Source organism: Mus musculus, chromosome 13, assembly GCF_000001635.26.
Source record: "Mus musculus strain C57BL/6J chromosome 13, GRCm38.p6 C57BL/6J".
Lineage (NCBI taxonomy): Eukaryota > Metazoa > Chordata > Mammalia > Rodentia > Muridae > Mus > Mus musculus.
The window spans coordinates 16,243,851-16,262,050 of NC_000079.6; the positions used below are offsets into that span (position 1 = coordinate 16,243,851).

The 18,200-nt window shown below is 40.6% G+C and overlaps 1 long non-coding RNA gene across 3 annotated transcripts in view; it reads right to left on the reverse strand.

The window, feature by feature from the left end:
* The window catches only part of Gm31711, a 109,789-nt gene extending 92,290 nt beyond the window's left edge, over window positions 1-17,499 (reverse strand). For 2 of the 3 annotated variants that reach the window (XR_382099.2, XR_873146.1), the window contains exons 1-2: window positions 17,237-17,499; window positions 12,538-12,710 (exon numbers count right to left, since the gene is read on the reverse strand). This is a non-coding gene — a long non-coding RNA (predicted gene, 31711). The remainder of the gene's footprint in view (window positions 1-12,537; window positions 12,711-17,236) is intronic. The other variant, XR_382100.2, reaches the window with a different exon arrangement.
* Window positions 17,500-18,200: the final 701 nt, after the last annotated feature.

An 18,200-nucleotide genomic window follows, 5' to 3' on the forward strand; every position in this document is an offset into this window, starting at 1 on the left:
AATGTTGGAACTTCTATCATTTCCTTTGTAGGTTTATGGATCATGCTTTTATTCTTTCTTTCTTCCTTCCTTCCTTTTTTCCCTTTTTTTCTCTCCCTTCCTTCCTTCCTTCCTTCCTTCCTTCCTTCCTTCCTTCCTCCCTCCCTCCCTCCCTCCCTCCCTCCCTCCCTCCCTCCCTCTTTCTTTCTTTCTTTCTTTCTTTCTTTCTTTCTTTCTTTCTTTCTTTCTTTCTTTCTTTTCAAGGCAGGGTTTCTCTGTGTAGCCCTGTCTGTCCTGGAGCTCACTCTGTAGACCAAGCTGGTCTCGAGCTCAGAAATCTGCCTGCCTCTGCCTCCCAAGTGCTGGGATTAAAGGCGTGTGCCAGCACTGCCCAGGTTATTCTTTCTTTATAGGAAAAAATGCTCAGTTTGGTTCATAATTCCAGAGATTTTGTGGCACAGTCACTTGGCTCTGTTGCTGCTGGGCCCATCCTGGTAAGAAGAACACAGAGAGAATGCATGATGGGGAGCGGGGCACAACTGCACACTTCATGGTAGGCAGGAGGCAGAAGGTTGGTGGTGGGCTACAAGACACAGCTCCAAGGGCATGCCCTACATGACTCATTCTTTTTTTTTTTAATTTTTTATTAAATATTTTCTTCATTTACATTTCAAATGCTATCCTAAAAATCCCTAAACCCCCCCCCCCGCCCTGCTCCCCTACCCACTCACTCCCACTTCTTGGCCCTGGCATTCCCCTGTACTGGGGCATATAAAGTTTGCAAGACCTAAGGGCCTCTCTTCTCAATGATGGCCGACTAGGCCATCTTCTGCTACATATGCAGCTAGAGACACGAGCTCTGGGGGTACTGATTAGTTCACATTGTTGTTCCACTTATAGGGTTGCAGACCCCTTCAGCTCCTTGGGTAGAGCTCCTCCATTGGGGGCCCTATGTTTCATCCTATAGAAGACTGTGAGCATCCACTTCTATATTTGCCAGGCACTGTCATAGCCTCACAAGAGTACAGGGCCCATTCTTAGCAACTGGCTTTCAGCTTCTAAATTTCCAGTATCCTTTACCTTTCACTCAACTCAAGCTTTGAACACATGAATGAGCCTTAGGAAACATTTTCAATATGTTATGGAATCTCTCTCTCTCTCTCTCTCTCTCTCTCTCTCTCTCTCTCTCTCTCTCTCTCTCTCTTTCTCTCTCTCTCTTTCTTTCTCTCTCTCTTCCTTGATTCTACACACTTAACAGAAACTTCCAACCTACTTACACTTATTTCACAACTGGGACTATACCCTATATACTTACTTTACTTTGTTTCTTACTATTTTCTGTGAAGTCTCTAGCTTGCTAAATGGATTAATAGCAGGGCCATACTAACTCACTGCTACCTACTTGGTGACACACAATTTTGATGTCTTCCACTGCTGGTGATTTTGTTTTGTTTATTTGATAGAAATAGTGTCTTGCTGCCTTTTCCACTACAAAGTCCCTCTATTTTCACTTCTATTTGAGAGATGTACATCAGACTTTTCAATTATTATTTTTAATTTATTTTATCTTATGTACATTGGTGTTTTGAGTGTTTGTGTGAGGGAATCAGATCCCCAGGAAGAGAGTTACAGAGAGTCGTGAGCTGCCATGTAGATGCTGGTAATTAAACCTAGGTCCTCTGGTAGTGCAGCTAGTGCTATTAATCACTGAATCATCTCTCCAGAACCCATTTATTATTTTTAGCAATCATATGGACTCAAAATTTCTTATTGTCTTCATTGTTCATTAGTCTACTAGAATGATCATTTAACTTAAGCGTTCATTTAGACGTGGAGATGGCATTCATATTGTCGATGCTCCAATCCTGAGCCAACCATTTCTTCAAGTAGTATTTTCTTTCTTTCTTTCTTTCTTTTTTTTTTTTTTTTTTTCTTTAGTGGAGTGGCTTTTCTTACGAGCCAAAATCTGAGAGTGAGGTCTGCTCAGATCAAATAATAGATGCTGCATCTAAGAATTCTCACTTAACAAAAATATAAGGGGTTCCGGGACTCCGCAGAAAGTTGTCTGCACAGGCAAGAGTATGGACCACAGAACAGCTTCTGGGACAGGCGAGAGCCACAGAGCTTCTGAGGCAGCACCATTTTCAGGCTCCAGACATCCTGCCACCTTCCCGGCCAGAGGACAGGGGTCCATCTGGCCCGGGAGGCTAGGATTTTGACTCAGGATCGGCGGGAGCCACCTTGGTTCCCAGACTCAGCAGAAAGCAGCCTGCACAGGTGAGAGTGTGGACTGCAGAGGCTAACAGCTTCTGAGACAGGCGAGAGCTTCTGAGGCAGCTCCATTTTCGGGCTTCAGACATCTGGCCACCTTCCCAGCCAGAGGTCAGGTGTCCACCAGCGGGGAGGTCCTAGCCTCAGGATCCGCAAGAGCCATTTTGGTTCCAGGACTCTGCAGAAAGTAGTCTGCACAAGTGAGAGTGTGGACTACTGAAATTAACAGCTTCTGGGACAGGCCAAAGCAACACAGCATCTGGGAAAGGACCTATTTTGGCCCTTCATCTTCGGCCAGGAGGAGGTCCAAATGCCAGATAACTGTGCACCTTCCCTGTAAGAGGTGAGCTTGCCTGCAGAGACTGCTTTGACCACTGAAACTCAGAGGAGAGAGCTAGTCTCCCAGGTCAGTTGATAAAGGGTAACAGAATTACCAGAGGAACAATCTCTAAACAGAGACAACTATAACAACTCCAGAGATTACCAGATGGCGAAAGGCAAACGTAAGAATCTTACTAACAGAAACCAAGACCACTCACCATCATCAGAACCTAGCACTCCCACTTCACCCAGTCCAGGGCACCCCAACACACCCAAAAAGCTAGACCCAGATTTAAAAGCATATCTCATGATGATGGTAGAGGACATCAAGAAGGACTTTAATAACTCACTTAAAGAAATACAGGAGAACACTGCTAAAGAGTTACAAGTCCTTAAAGAAAAAACAGGAAAACACAACTAAACAGGTAGAAGTCCTTAAAGAAAAACAGGAAAACACATCCAAACAGGTGATGGAAATGAAAAAAAAAAAAACGTACTAGACCCAAAAAGGAAAGTAGACACAATAAAGAAAACCCAAAATGAGGCAACGCTGGAGATAGAAACCCTAGGAAAGAAATCTGAAACCATAGATGCGAGCATCCGCAACAGAATACAAGAGATGGAAGAGAGAATCTCAGGTGCAGAAGATTCCATAGAGAACATTGGCACAACAATCAAAGAAAATGTAAAATGTAAAAAGATCCTAACTCAAAACATCCAGGAAATCCAGGACACAATGAGAAGACTAAACCTACAGATAATAGGAGTGGATGAGAATGAAGATTTTCAACTCAAAGGACCAGCAAATATCTTCAACAAAATTATTGAAGAAAACTTCCCAAATCTAAAGAAAGAGATGCCCATGAACATACAAGAAGCCTACAGAACTCCAATTAGACTGGACCAGAAAAGAAATTCCTCCTGACACATAATAATCAGAACAACACATGCATTAAATAAAGATAGAATACTGAAAGCAGTAAGGGAAAAAGGTCAAGTAACATATAAAGGCAAGCCTATCAGAATTACACCAGATTTTTCAACAGAGACTATGAAAACCAGAAGAGCCTGGACAGATGTTATACAGACACTAAGAGAACACAAATTCCAGCCCAGGCTACTATACCCAGCCAAACTCTCAATTACCATAGATGGAGAAACCAAAGTATTCCAAGACAAAACCAAATTCACACATTATCTTTCCATGAATCCAGCCCTTCAAAGGATAATAACAGAAAAAAAACCAATACAAGGATGGGAACCACGCCCTAGAAAAAGCAAGAAGGTAATCCCTCAACAAACCTAAAAGAAGACAGCCACAAGAACAGAATGCCAACTTTAACAACAAAAATAACAGGAAGCAACAATTACTTTTCCTTAATATCTCTTAATATCAATGGACTCAACTCCCCAATAAAAAGACATAGACTAACAAACTGGCTACACAAACAAGATCCAAATTTTGCTGCTTACAGGAAACTCATCTCAGAGAAAAAGATAGACATTACCTCAGAGAAAAAGATAGACATTACCTCAGAATGAAAGTCTGGAAAACAATTTTCCAAGCTAATGGTATGAAGAAACAAGCTGGAGTAGGCATTGTAATATTTAATAAAATTGACTTCCAACCCAAATTCATCAAAAAAGACGAGGGGTACTTCATTCTCATCAAAGGTAAAATTCTCCAAGAGGAACTATCAATTCTGAATATCTATGCTCCAAATACAAGGGCAGCCACATTCATTAAAGTAACTTTAGTAAAGCTCAAAGCACATATTGCACCTCACACAATAATAGTGGGAGACTTCAACACACCACTTTCACCAATGGACAGACCATGGAAAAAGAAACTAAACAGGGACACAGTGAAACTAACAGAAGTTATGAAACAAATGGATCTGACAGATATCTACAGAACATTTTATCCTAAAACAAAAGGATATACCTTCTTCTCAGCACCTCACGGGACCTTCTCCAAAACTGACCACATAATTGGTCACAAAACAAGCCTCAACATATACAAAAATATTGAAATTGTCCCATGCATCCTATCAGATCACCATGGAATAAGGCTGATCTTCAATAAAAAAGTAAATAATAGAAAGCCAACATTCACGTGGAAACAGAACAAAACTCTTCTCAATGATACCTTGGTCAAGGAAGGAATAAAGAAAGAAATTAAGGACTTTTTAGAGTTTAATGAAAATGAAGCCACAACATACCTAAACTTATGGGACACAATGAAAGCATTTCTAAGAGGAAAACTCATAGCTCTGAATGCCTCCAAAAAGAAACTAGAGAGATCACACATTAGCAGCCTGACAACACACCTAAAAGCTCTAGAACAAAAGGAAGCAAATTCACCCAAGAGGAGTAGAAGGCAAGAAATAATCAAAGTCAGGGGTGAAATCAACCAAGTGGAAACAAGAAGAACTATTCAAAGAATTAACCAAACGAGGAGTTGGTTCTTTGAGAAAATCAACAAGATAGATAAACCATTAGCCAGACTCACTAGAGGAAACAGGGAAAGCATCCTAATTAACAAAATCAGAAATGAAAAGGGAGACATAACAACAGATCCTGAAGAAATCCAAAACACCATCAGATCCTTCTACAAAAGGCTATACTCAACAAAACTGGAAAACCTGGACGAAATGGACAAATTTCTGGACAGATACCAGGTACCAAAGTTGAATCAGGATCAGGTTGACCATCTAAACAGTCCCATATCCCCTAAAGAAATAGAAGCAGTTATTAATAGTCTCCCAGACAAAAAAAGCCCAGGACCAGATGGGTTTAGTGCAGAGTTCTATCAGACCTTCAAAGAAGATCTAATTCCAGTTCTGCACAAACTATTTCACAAAAGGTACTCTACCCAACTCATTTTATGAAGCCACTATTACTCTGATACCTAAACCACAGAAAGATCCAACAAAGATAGAGAACTTCAGACCAATTTCTCTTATGAATATCGATGCAAAAATCCTCAATAAAATTCTCGCTAACCGAATCCAAGAACACATTAAAGCAATCATCCATCCTGACCAAGTAGGTTTCATCCCAGGGATGCAGGGATGGTTCAATATACGGAATTCCATCAATGTAATCCATTATATAAACAAACTCAAAGACAAAAACCACATGATCATCTCGTTAGAGGCAGAAAAAGCATTTGACAAGATCCAACACCCATTCATGATAAAAGTTCTGGAAAGATCAGGAATTCAAGGCCCATACCTAAATATGATAAAAGCAATCTACAGCAAACCAGTAGCCAACATCAAAGTAAATGGAGAGAAGCTGGAAGCAATCCCACTAAAATCAGGGAATAGACAAGGCTGCCCACTTTCTCCCTACCTTTTCAAAGTAGTACTTGAAGTATTAGCCAGAGCAATTCGACAACAAAAGGAGATCAAGGGGATACAAATTGGAAAGGAAGAGGTCAAAATATCACTTTTTGCAGATGATATGATAGTATATATAAGTGACCCTAAAAATTCCACCAGAGAACTCCTAAGCCTGATAAACAGCTTTAATGAAGTAGCTGGATATAAAATTAACTCAAACAAGTCAATGGCCTTTCTCTACACAAAGGATAAACAGGCTGAGAAAGAAATTAGGGAAACAATACCCTTCTCAATAGTCACAAATAATATAAAATACCTTAGCGTGACTCTTACTAAGGAAGTTAAAGATCTGTATGATAAGAACTTCAAGTCTCTGAAGAAAGAAATTAAAGAAGATCTCAGAAGATGGAAAGATCTCCCACACTCATGGATTGGCAGGATCAATATAGTAAAAATGGCTATCTTGCCAAAAGCAATCTACAGATTCAATGAAATCCCCATCAAAATTCCAACTCAATTCTTCAACGAATTGGAAGGAGCAATTTGCAAATTTGTCTGGAATAACAAAAAACCTAGGATAGCAAAAAGTCTTCTCAAGGATAAAAGAACTTGTGGCGGAATCACCATGCCAGACCTAAAGCTTTACTACAGAGCAATTGTGATAAAAACTGCATGGTACTGGTATAGAGACAGACAAGTAGACCAATGGAATAGAATTGAAGACCCAGAAATGAACCCACACACCTATGGTCACTTGATCTTCGACAAGGGAGCTAAAACCATCCAGTGGAAGAAAGACAGCATTTTCAACAATTGGTGCTGGCACAAGTGGTTGTTATCGTGTAGAAGAATGGGAATCGATCCATACTTTCTCCTTGTACTAAGGTCAAATCTAAGTGGATCAAGGAACTTCACATAAAACCAGAGACACTGAAACTTATAGAGGAGAAAGTGGGGAAAAGCCTTGAAGATATGGGCACAGGGGAAAAATTCCTGAACAGAACAGCAATGGCTTGTGTTGTAAGATCGAGAATCGACAAATGGGACCTAATGAAACTCCAAAGTTTCTGCAAGGCAAAAGACACCGTCAATAAGACAAAAAGACCACCAACAGATTGGGAAAGGATCTTTACCTATCCTAAATCAGATAGGGGACTAATATCCAACATATATAAAGAACTCAAGAAGGTGGACTTCAGAAAATCAAATAACCCCATTAAAAAAATGGGGCTCAGAACTGAACAAAGAATTCTCACCTGAGGAATACCGAATGGCAGAGAAACACCTGAAAAAATGTTCAACATCCTTAATCATCAGGGAAATGAAAATCAAAACAACCCTGAGATTCCACCTCACACCAGTCAGAATGGCTAAGATCAAAAATTCAGGTGACAGCAGATGCTGGCGTGGATGTGGAGAAAGAGGAACACTCCTCCATTGTTGGTGGGAGTGCAGGCTTGTACAACCACTCTGGAAATCAGTCTGGCGGTTCCTCAGAAAATTGGACATAGTACTACCGGAGGATCCAGCAATACCTCTCCTGGGCATATATCCAGAAGATGCCCCAACTGGTAAGAAGGACACATGCTCCACTATGTTCATAGCAGCCTTATTTATAATAGCCAGAAGCTGGAAAGAACCTAGATGCCCCTCAACAGAGGAATGGATACAGAAAATGTGGTACATCTACACAATGGAGTACTACTCAGCTATTAAAAAGAATGAATTTATGAAATTCCTAGCCAAATGGATGGACCTGGAGGGCATCATCCTGAGTGAGGTAACACATTCACAAAGAAACTCACACAATATGTACTCACTGATAAGTGGATATTAGCCCCAAACCTAGGATACCCAAGATATAAGATATAATTTGCTAAACACATGAAACTCAAGAAGAATGAAGACTGAAGTGTGGGCACTATGCCCCTCCTTAGATTTGGGAACAAAACACCCATGGAAGGAGTTACAGAGACAAAGTTTGGAGCTGAGATGAAAGGATGGACCATGTAGAGACTGCCATATCCAGGGATCCACCCCATAATCAGCATCCAAACGCTGACACCATTGCATACACTAGCAAGATTTTATTGAAAGGACCCAGATGTAGCTGTCTCTTGTGAGACTATGCCGGGACCTAGCAAACACAGAAGTGGATGCTCACAGTCAGCTAATGGATGGATCATAGGGCTCCCAATGGAGGAGCTAGAGAAAGTAGCCAAGGAGCTAAAGGGATCTGCAACCCTATAGGTGGAACAACATTATGAACTAACCAGTACCCCGGAGCTCTTGACTCTAGCTGCATATATATCAAAAGATGGCCTAGTCGGCCATCACTGGAAAGAGAGGCCCATTGGACTTGCAAACTTTATATGCCCCAGTACAGGGGAACACCAGGGCCAAAAAGGGGGAGTGGGTGGGCAGGGGAGTGGAGGTGGGTGTAATGGGGGACTTTTGGTATAGCATTGGAAATGTAAATGATCTAAATACCTAATAAAAAAATGGAAAAAAAAAAGAACTGAACAAAAAAAAGAACTGAACAAAGAATTCTCACCTGAGAAATACTGAATGGCAGAGAAGCACCTGAAAAAATGTTAAACATCCTTAATCATCAGGGAAATGCAAATCAAAACAACCCTGAGATTCCACCTCACACTAGTCAGAATGGCTAAGATCAAAAATTCAGGTGACAGCAGATGCTGGTGTGGATGTGGAGAAAGAGGAACACTCCTCCATTGTTGGTGGGATTCCAGGCTTGTACAACCACTCTGGAAATCAATCTGGCGGTTCCTCAGAAAATTGGACATAGTACTACTGGAGGATCCCGCAATACCTCTCCTGGGCATATATCCAGAAGATGCCCCAACTGGTAAGAAGGACACATGCTCCACTATGTTCATAGCAGCCATATTTATAATAGCCAGAAGCTGGAAAGAACCCAGATGCCCCTCAACAGAGGAATGGATACAGAAAATGTGGTACATCTACACAATGGAGTACTACTCAGCTATTAAAAAGAATGAATTTATGAAATTCCTAGCCAAATGGATGGACCTGGAGGGCATCATCCTGAGTGAGGTAACACATTCACAAAGGAACTCACACAATATGTACTCACTGATAAGTGGATATTAGCCCAAAACGTAGGATACACAAGATATATGATACAATTTGCTAAACACATGAAACTCAAGAAAAATGAAGACTGAAGTGTGGACACTAGGCCCCTCCTTAGAAGTGGGAACAAAACACCCATGGAAGGAGTTACAGAGACAAAGTTTGGAGCTGAAACGAAAGGATGGACAATGTAAAGACTGCCATATCCAGGGATCCACCCCATAATCAGCATCCAAACGCTGACACCATTGCATACACTAGCAAGATTTTATCGAAAGGACCCAGATGTAGCTGTCTCTTGTGAGACTATGCTGGGGCCTAGCAAACACAGAAGTGGATGTTCACAGTCAGCTAATGGATGGATCACAGGGCTTCCAATGTAGGAGCTAGAGAAAGTACCCAAGGAGCTAAAGGGATCTGCAACCCTATAGGTGGAACAACATTATGAACTAACCAGTACCCCGGAGCTCTTGACTCTAGCTGCATATGTATCAAAAGATGGCCTAGTCCGCCATCACTGGAAAGAGAGGCCCATTGGACTTCCAAACTTTATATGCCCCAGTACAGGGGAACGCCAGGACCAAAAAGGGGGAGTGGGTGGGTAGGGGAGTGGGGGTGGGTGGGTATGGGGGAATTTTGGTATAGCATTTGAAATGTAAATGAGTTAAATACCTAATAAAAAATGGAAAAAAAATAAAAAATGGGGCTCAGAACTGAAGAAAGAATTCTCACCTGAGAAATACCGAATGGCAGAGAAGCACCTGAAAAAATGTTAAACATCCTTAATCATCACAGAAATGCAAATCAAAACAACCCTGAGATTCCACCCCACACCATACAGAATGGCTAAGATGAACAATTCAGGTGACAGCAGATGCTGGAGAGGATGTGGAGAAAGAGGAATACTCCTCCATTTTTGGTGGGATTGCAGGCTTGTACAACCACTCTGGAAATCAATCTGGTGATTCCTCAGAAAATTGGACATTGTACTACTGGAGGATCCAGCAACACCTCTCTTGGGCATATATCCAGAGGATGTCCCAACCAGTAGGAAGGACACATGCTCCACTATGTTCATAGCAGTCTTATTTATAATAGCCAGAAGCTGGAAAGAACCTAGATGCCCCTCAACAGAGGAATGGATACAGAAAATGTGGTACATTTACACGATGGAGTACTACTCAGCTATTAAAAAGAATGAATTTATGAAATTCCTAAGCAAATGGATGGACCTGGAGGGCCTCATCCTGAGTGAGGTAACACAATCACAAAGGAACTCACACAATATGTACTCACTGATAAGTGGATATTAGCCCAGAAACTTAGGATACCCAAGATATAAGATACAATTTGCTAAATGCATGAAACTCAGAAAGAACAAAGACCAAAGTGTGGACACTTTGCCCCTTCTTAGAATTGGGAACAAAACACCCATGGAAGGAGTTACAGAGACAAAATTTGGAGCTGTGACAAAAGGATGGACCATCTAGTGATTGCCATATCCAGGGATCCATCCCATAATCAGCTTCCAAATGCTGATCCCATTGCATACACTAGCAAGATTTTGCTGAAAGGACCCAGATATAGCTGTCTCTTGTGAGACTATGCCGGGGCCTAGCAAACATAGAAGTGGATGCTCACAGTCAGCTATTGAATGGATCATAGGGCCCCCAAAGGAGGAGCTAGTGAATGCACCCAAGGAATTAAAGGGAACTGCAACCCTATAGGTGGAATGACAATATGAACTAACCAGTATCCCGGAGCTCTTGTCTCTAGCTGCATAGAGACCGAGTAAGGCCATCACTGGAAAGAGAGGCCCATTGGACTTCCAAACTTTATATGCCCCAGTACAGGGGAACGCCAGGGCCAAAAAGTGGGAGTGGGTTGGTAGGGGAGTGGGGGTGGGTGGGTATGGGCGACTTTTGGGATAGCATTGGAAATGTAAATTAGGAAAATACCTAATTTAAAAAAGTATATATGAAAAAATGTAAGATATATAGATAACACAGTACATTTAATCAGCATCATTTAATGACAGTTCCATCATTCAGACATGCATCTACTGTGTATAAAGAAATTCTTGGACATATTAATTTGGGAGTGGTTGAGGTAGCCAGTACTTTCTTTAGCAAAGTGAGGAATGTGTTTTGGAAAAGATCCAACTTGGTTCTAGGAGAGATTCTTCGAGGAGGCTTAAGGCCTCAGATCTGAACTTTGAATTTGCTTGGAAATTCATAGAATTGGAAAATTTCAAGGTGTTAATTGTATGGGGTAGAGGTCCAGGTTTTGAAAGAGAATACCAGAGAAAATAGAAATAATCAAAAGAAATAATCTATTTAAAGGGATTGGCAAAACTCATCCCATGGAAAAAGAACATAATGAAACGGACCAAAAACTGGAGGTGGGAAAGAGGGAGAGAGGGAGAATGAAGGGGAAAGGGTAGGTGGGAAAGGAAGGGAGAGACATAGACAGAGCATGTAGAGTATATTCTTCTGTCCTAAAACATGTCTGAGATTGGCACTTAGAGAATCTACTGAGTGAAGGTTCCATTGTGCCTGAACCTTGGGGAATCAAGAAAAAAATGTTTCAACTACTATAATCACTGTGACTGTGGGTGTTGGTATCAGGAACAGGTTGGCAGTTTTTCTCCAAAACCAGTCACATCACTTACAGACAACAGGAACCCACCCATGTGTTGTCATGGCAATCACCATACATTTTCAGAATATACTTGGGTCACCTCCCACCTTTACCTGCTAGAGGTTGCATCACAACCCAAATAAAAGGAAGACACTTCTGATGTCTGCCATCTCTTTCTCCCATTTGTCTTCATCGCCACCTTTGCCCTCTTACCCACAATAAATATCCCATGTGGAACTGTTTTGATCTGGTGTGGTCTGTCCAGATATGAGTCATGATTGTAACACAACAGTAAGCAGGTAACGTGTGTCTTTACATGTTAGTGTGGGCATGTGTTGATGGATACTCCCAGAACAGCTATCTCTTCTGTTTTCTCCTCACAAAACCTCATCCTAGCAGTCCTAGATTCCTGAGATTCAGGCCATTACATCTTTCTCCTACTTGAGGCCATCTGTAACCCAGCTGGCTGAAAGTTTTAGAATTTCCCATCATTTGTAAGTCAACTTTCCTAAATGATGACACTAAGCCTAGTTTGCTGACGGCAATCAATGCTAATGATGATTTTATTTTTCCTCATTATAAAAGTAGTTATTTAGAGATTGGAAAAAAATAGTCAGTTATTCCTTCTTTAGTCATCGAATACTGTAGATGCCTGTTTGATATTTACACAATATTTCCTTTAACTTTCCCTGATACTATAAAGAAAAGGTCACAGACAATACAGCTGAAGATAGATTAAAAGGTACCTTGACCTGCAAATGGAGAATTTTTCCTGAAGTTACTATTTTTAAGCAGGAATTAAAGTCCACTCTCTATGTATAAACTTAAGAGGACTTTCAGATGCTGCTGTAGTGTTACTCACCTATGGTGAAAGAGTTGAGATTTCTGCATCTGCCATCTCATACCCTGAATTTCAAACCCTTGTCTTGAAGTCTTCCTGCTTAAGTTAAATTCATGAAATATGTGTTTCTGCAGCTCACTTTACTTTCTTGAAACAATTTTATCTTCACCTCCTTTATTCCCAAGTTCATTTTCCTAGAATCAGAAATAATTGGATTTATGACCTTATATAATTTTTTTAAAAGTACAAATGAGTAATCTTATTTTGCTTTTGTTATCACCCTAGGATGTTCCTAAGATTCATGGTGTGACCTACAGTAAACTTGGATTTAGATTGGGAGTTTAGAATTAATTGTGCAATTCCATGAATGTTAATTTAGTTCAAAGAATTTGTTTTAATCTAATATAAAGTCAAAATAAAAGGATATTTGTAAGCATATTTAGGAAATTATAATCAGATTAAGAAATAAGAAACAAAGTCACAGGAAGCATAAGATCAGAACTCCAATTTCAGAAGCTATATAGATCAGTGATGCAGATGATTTTTACTGCATAAAAGTATGTACAGTAAAATTGACTCAGACACCCAATAGTTGACATAGATAATACTTGAGCTGTGCTGCAGAAACTGCCAGCCCAGTGCTGCCTCTGGCTTTTCAGAGTACTGACTGAGAAAGAACAGTTTGGAAAACACCCTTCTTTGGGATCTTTAGGATATTGAGTTGAGGGATTATTGGTCAAGTCTTGCCTTGTCTAGATGCAAAATGTAAGCACTATATAAAGGCACCCTACAGTATGGAAGCTCTGGGGTTCTCAAGCCATGCCATTTATTTTTTTGAAGCTCCTAAAGAGAAAGGCTCTTTAAGGCAATTTGGAAACTTTACTTAGATTCCTGTCAATGGATCCAAGAATTGCATTAAGAGTATCCTTGAACATCTATAATCTTTTGTTTTTTATCCTCTTTCATTCCTTTAAGAAGCAGAGCATATAATAACAGCAGAATGGCTGAGACGAAATCATGAGTACAAGGACAACCTGGGCTACATGGTGAGACTGTATATTGATAAACAGAACACAGTATAGTCTATGGCTCAGGGATTCTACTCATTGATGTGGAGAGCATGTGATGTGTATACATAGGTCTAGTGTGTCACTAACAATAATTTATTCCCAGTTCCCCCTTTTCCCACTGTCTATTCTATTCTGTTTGTGGCCAGCTATCACGATCATTCTACATCATCTTCTCAAATATTGCAAATATTTCTAGATTACTTTACTGTTTGTTTGTTTTTTTTCAATCATTCTGCTGTGGTCTGAATGAGTTCTTCAAAGCTTGTGACTAACATTTAGCAGTATCTAGAGGGAAGACCTTTAGAAGATGATCTGGACCGTGGGGTATTCTTCCATAGATGGATTTAATGCCCACATTGAAGAACTAGGTTCCTGATATAAAGAAAGAATTCACACTCATTTTTTTTCTCTGTGTTCTCCCAGAATATGCTCTTCTGCCCAGTGAGGGCATGGTACAGACACTTTCATCATATGGTGTGATTTCAAGGCTTCCAGTATAGTGAGCCTGTAGAACTTCTATTATCTATAATTTATCCAGCCTATAGCATTCTGTTATAATTGCATAAAGCAGATGAACACACCACTGATTGTGTTTCTGTGGCACACTTTATTCAAAAGTAATCATTTGTTGAACCTGAAAGGGGTCCAATAAACAACACACTGGGCTGTCATCAATTGCAGAATATCCCAAAACATGTAATATTATTAGGGCATGCTTGCAGAAGATGATGATATAATGTCAAGAAATATTTTTGTTTATTTGTTTTTCGAGTGTTGTAGATTGAGCACAGAGCCTTGGGCATGTTAGGCAAGCCGTGTGCCACTGGACAGTATTCATAGCCCTATAATTTTTTTACCCATTGAAGTTACTTTATTCACTCAGCCTCATAACTTGTTTGTTCTTTCTGTACATATCAGCTCGTGAACTGCTCATGAACCTCATGAACTGCTGCCGGCTCCACTAGGTTTACCAAGATGACCCACTAGCCTTCTTAAATCTTAATAGTTTTTCCTGTGTGGTCATCAGATAGATGGTAAGCTCCCAATTCATTGACTGATATGAATTGCCTACTCTACTTGAAAATCAAGCTGGAATTATGGAAAAATCCTAAACTTGTTGAAAATTTTAGCTTCTTCACAGTTATGCAGATCTGTCAACAATAATTAAATCAGCACACTTTATAATTTTAAAAATAAGGATTGCATCAGTTCATGAGGTAATTATTTAGTGTCCTGTAGGATCTCCAATGTGGGAGGTATTTAGACTCATCAGACCCTCAGAGTTACATGAACCTGCTTAGAAGAGTCTGTGAGGACAGTCGCCCCTGAGAGGATCTTATTGCTTTTTCTGCTTATTTCAAAGTCCCACTTGTGTAAAATTATTTACTCAGTTCAAGGATTCTGTCCTGAATGTCTATGTAATTTGTGAGTTCTGACATACAAAGAAAGGACAGGAAAAGTAAACAATTTCCACAGGCAATCAAATACTGGAAATTCCAGAGGCATCCTTAGTGTGGGGTGACGAATGAGGTCATTTGCTAAGAAACTGAAGTGGTCAAGATGGCCGTTAAGCCATATCACTTTGTAATTGCACGAATTCTGAGATTTCTTGATGTAACAGTTCTAAAACCTCCGAGCAGAACTTTCTGCCATCCTTCAGGATTGTTTGTAATGCCCTCAATCATCTGTGGTACCTTTTTTAGCTCCCATTATGCCTTCTGAATTTGAAATGAATGCTGCTCTAATATCATGGGAAAATGATGAGGCATCCCAAGTAAAGGAGTCCAAGGAAGGGTTCCTAGACTCCCTTCTGTTTTCACTGGTGTTGGAGTCTTCTCGCTGATCCAGGCATCCAGCGTCATCCCTCTCCTTCCTGCCTGTGCCCGAGATGCCCCAGCAGAAGCAGAAGAGACTTTGTGATGCTGTCTATAACAAGCAACACAATGCAGACATTTAGAATGCACATGTAGTTTTCAGTATGTAAAATCTAGAACTTTTCACCAGAACATGGCAATAAATCAGAAGGAATAAAATCAGTGACAAGCAAATGCTAGGGTAAAAATATTGAAAATGTTTCTGAAGTTATGTTGGAACATTTTTTGCTTGGATGATTATCAACAGTGTTGTTTTTCTTGAAAGTCAAGCTGCAGTTGTGTGATGATACAAGTCTATTTACTGTTTGTATCTAGAGTAGGTGACCCTGTATATTGAGTTCTATCTTTAATTTTCATGAATTAGATTCTTTTGTACCAACTCTGACTTCCTGCTTTGAGAGTCAATGATGGGTGCACTCCTGCTATGGAGTAGAGTCACAAAGAGGACATGCTTTTGTAGAAAATATTCTTAGAGACACTTCCGAAGGCAGAGATTGGAACTTCTGGAGCAGAAAGGATGTATGGAGAAGATGGCAGAGCTTTTTTCTACACATGTTCTCATTTTATTTTGCTTTTGTCTTTTGGAAGATTATATAACAGCAGTCCTTTATTTAAACCATGTAGACTCCTAAGAATTGGGCCCCCAATGCTATCAGGAATAGGGATGAACTTCAGTAGAATAAGTTGGTAGAACACTGATATAAATGTATGGTCACTGTGATCCAGGAAGGGGTTAAGTCTTGAGATGTGTGAACTTGTCCAGTGCTCAGCACAGTATGTTGCTGTGACTCTGAGGATATAGAAGAAAAATGCTGTTCCATAGTGGGGCTGCTGAACCCCATGGATTGCGTCACCCTTCACTGACCCAGACTCCTACTACAAAATGATAATAAAAACCACCAGCCCTCACTGCTTACAAAAGAACAGACTTCACTCATACTTATTAGAGCCTAGATAGCCAAAGTCAGAAATCCTGACCTACTCTCCACTCAGCCTCTAAATGAGATACTGTTTTCTTCCTTTAAGATATTCTGCCCCTGAAGTAGTATCCATGACAATACTTGTATTAGGATACAATGGAATGATTCAAGTGAGAAACAGCAGCCATCTATACATTCACGTGATCCAGGCCCTGGGCCCTTTACCAGAATAGGTCCCTCCCTGACAGAGATCCAGGGCTGGGAAGTATTCAGAGGTTGTCCTGCTTGTATCTGGGTGCAGTCCTCATGAGTAAAACTGTGCTAGTGAGCTGAACCAACAATAAGTTTTCAGTACTCTCAGCTTAGCTGGGACCTAGGATCAGTCATCCATAGGCTATTCTCAGGATGTGAGCCAGAGATACAGTTAAGAAAGTATAGGCCTGGCAGAGACCTGAAGACACACATTGCAAGCTGAACTTCTCATGTGGTTATGCTTAGCTCCTTGTCATGTAACCTCTCTAGATCACAGCATGGGGATTTTCAAAAATAACAACTGGCCTCTTCCAAAGCAATAGGTCTGAGAGAGAAAACCAGGGTGTTTCTACTGCTTTGTTCTACCAGTTACACTCTCATGTCCAGGGAGAGGCAGAAATCTGTACCAGGGAGTGTACAGGACTAATCTCAGAGGCTGGCTACCATCACTACCTTTTATCTGTTAAGACAGGAAGTTATCCCTTATAGTTAGATAATTTTTCTTTAGAACTTGTTATTATAACTTAGGACTCATACTGTATTTTGACTCAGCATTGCCCCGACATAGGAGTTGATCTAATTGGCACAGCTGGTTACTTCTTACTTGTCACCATCAGTCTTCTTGCCAGGCTGGGCAGCTTCAGGAAGGAAGGAACCAGTGCTGTATCTTGGGGAAGCATCAGCGTAGGGATGGTAAAAGGATGGCAAAGAGTATCTGAACAGGGAGCTATGTATACACTATCAGGGGAAAAGGAACACCATAATATGACTGCCCCTTATTGCAGGAGGTTAACTTCAGGCTAGAAAATGGGAAGAAACGGTGGTATGGGGGTCAAGCAGAGCCTTCTCAGGAAGGATGTTACAAGCCACCTCAGGAAGGATGTGGTATTTGATGCAACAGTAGCCACAGGATTCTAAGAACGTTCATGATTGCTACAATTATGTCCCTAAAATATCCCTCTGGCTGTATGGGATGGTTTAAGAAGAAGGTAAGAGGCCCAATTAGTTAGCAAGTTTTGTCATTGTTTAGGTCATGGTGCTTCCAGCAGGAGCAGAGTTCCCATCACAGAGAAATGGGGGTTAGGGGGTGGGCAGGACACAGCTATGTTGCTAAGAGAAGAACTAGGAAAATCTGGTAACTGGGTGAATCATCACAGAGAAGAAACAATTTCCAGCTGAGTGAACATGGTAGAAACTCAAACTTTGGTTTCTTCAACTAAAAATGACATTTTAGTGTCCTTATATGCCTCAGTACAGGGGAACGCCAGGGCCAAGAAGTGGGAGTGGGTAGGTAGGGGAGTTGGGGGGGGGTGCATGGGGGACTTTTGGGATAGCATTGGAAATGTAAATGAAGAAAATACTTAATTAAAAAAATAAATTACAAACAGACTGTATAAAGTTCTTATCACATTTTTTTTCAGTACAGCAAGGATAATACAACAACTTAAACCATAGCACCCACATTACTGATCTGTGAAGGCAAAGATAGACAGTCGAAGGACAATGACTACAAATAGACAACAGAGATTGAACAGTAAATCCAAATTAACAGAAAAGCCACTGGGCAT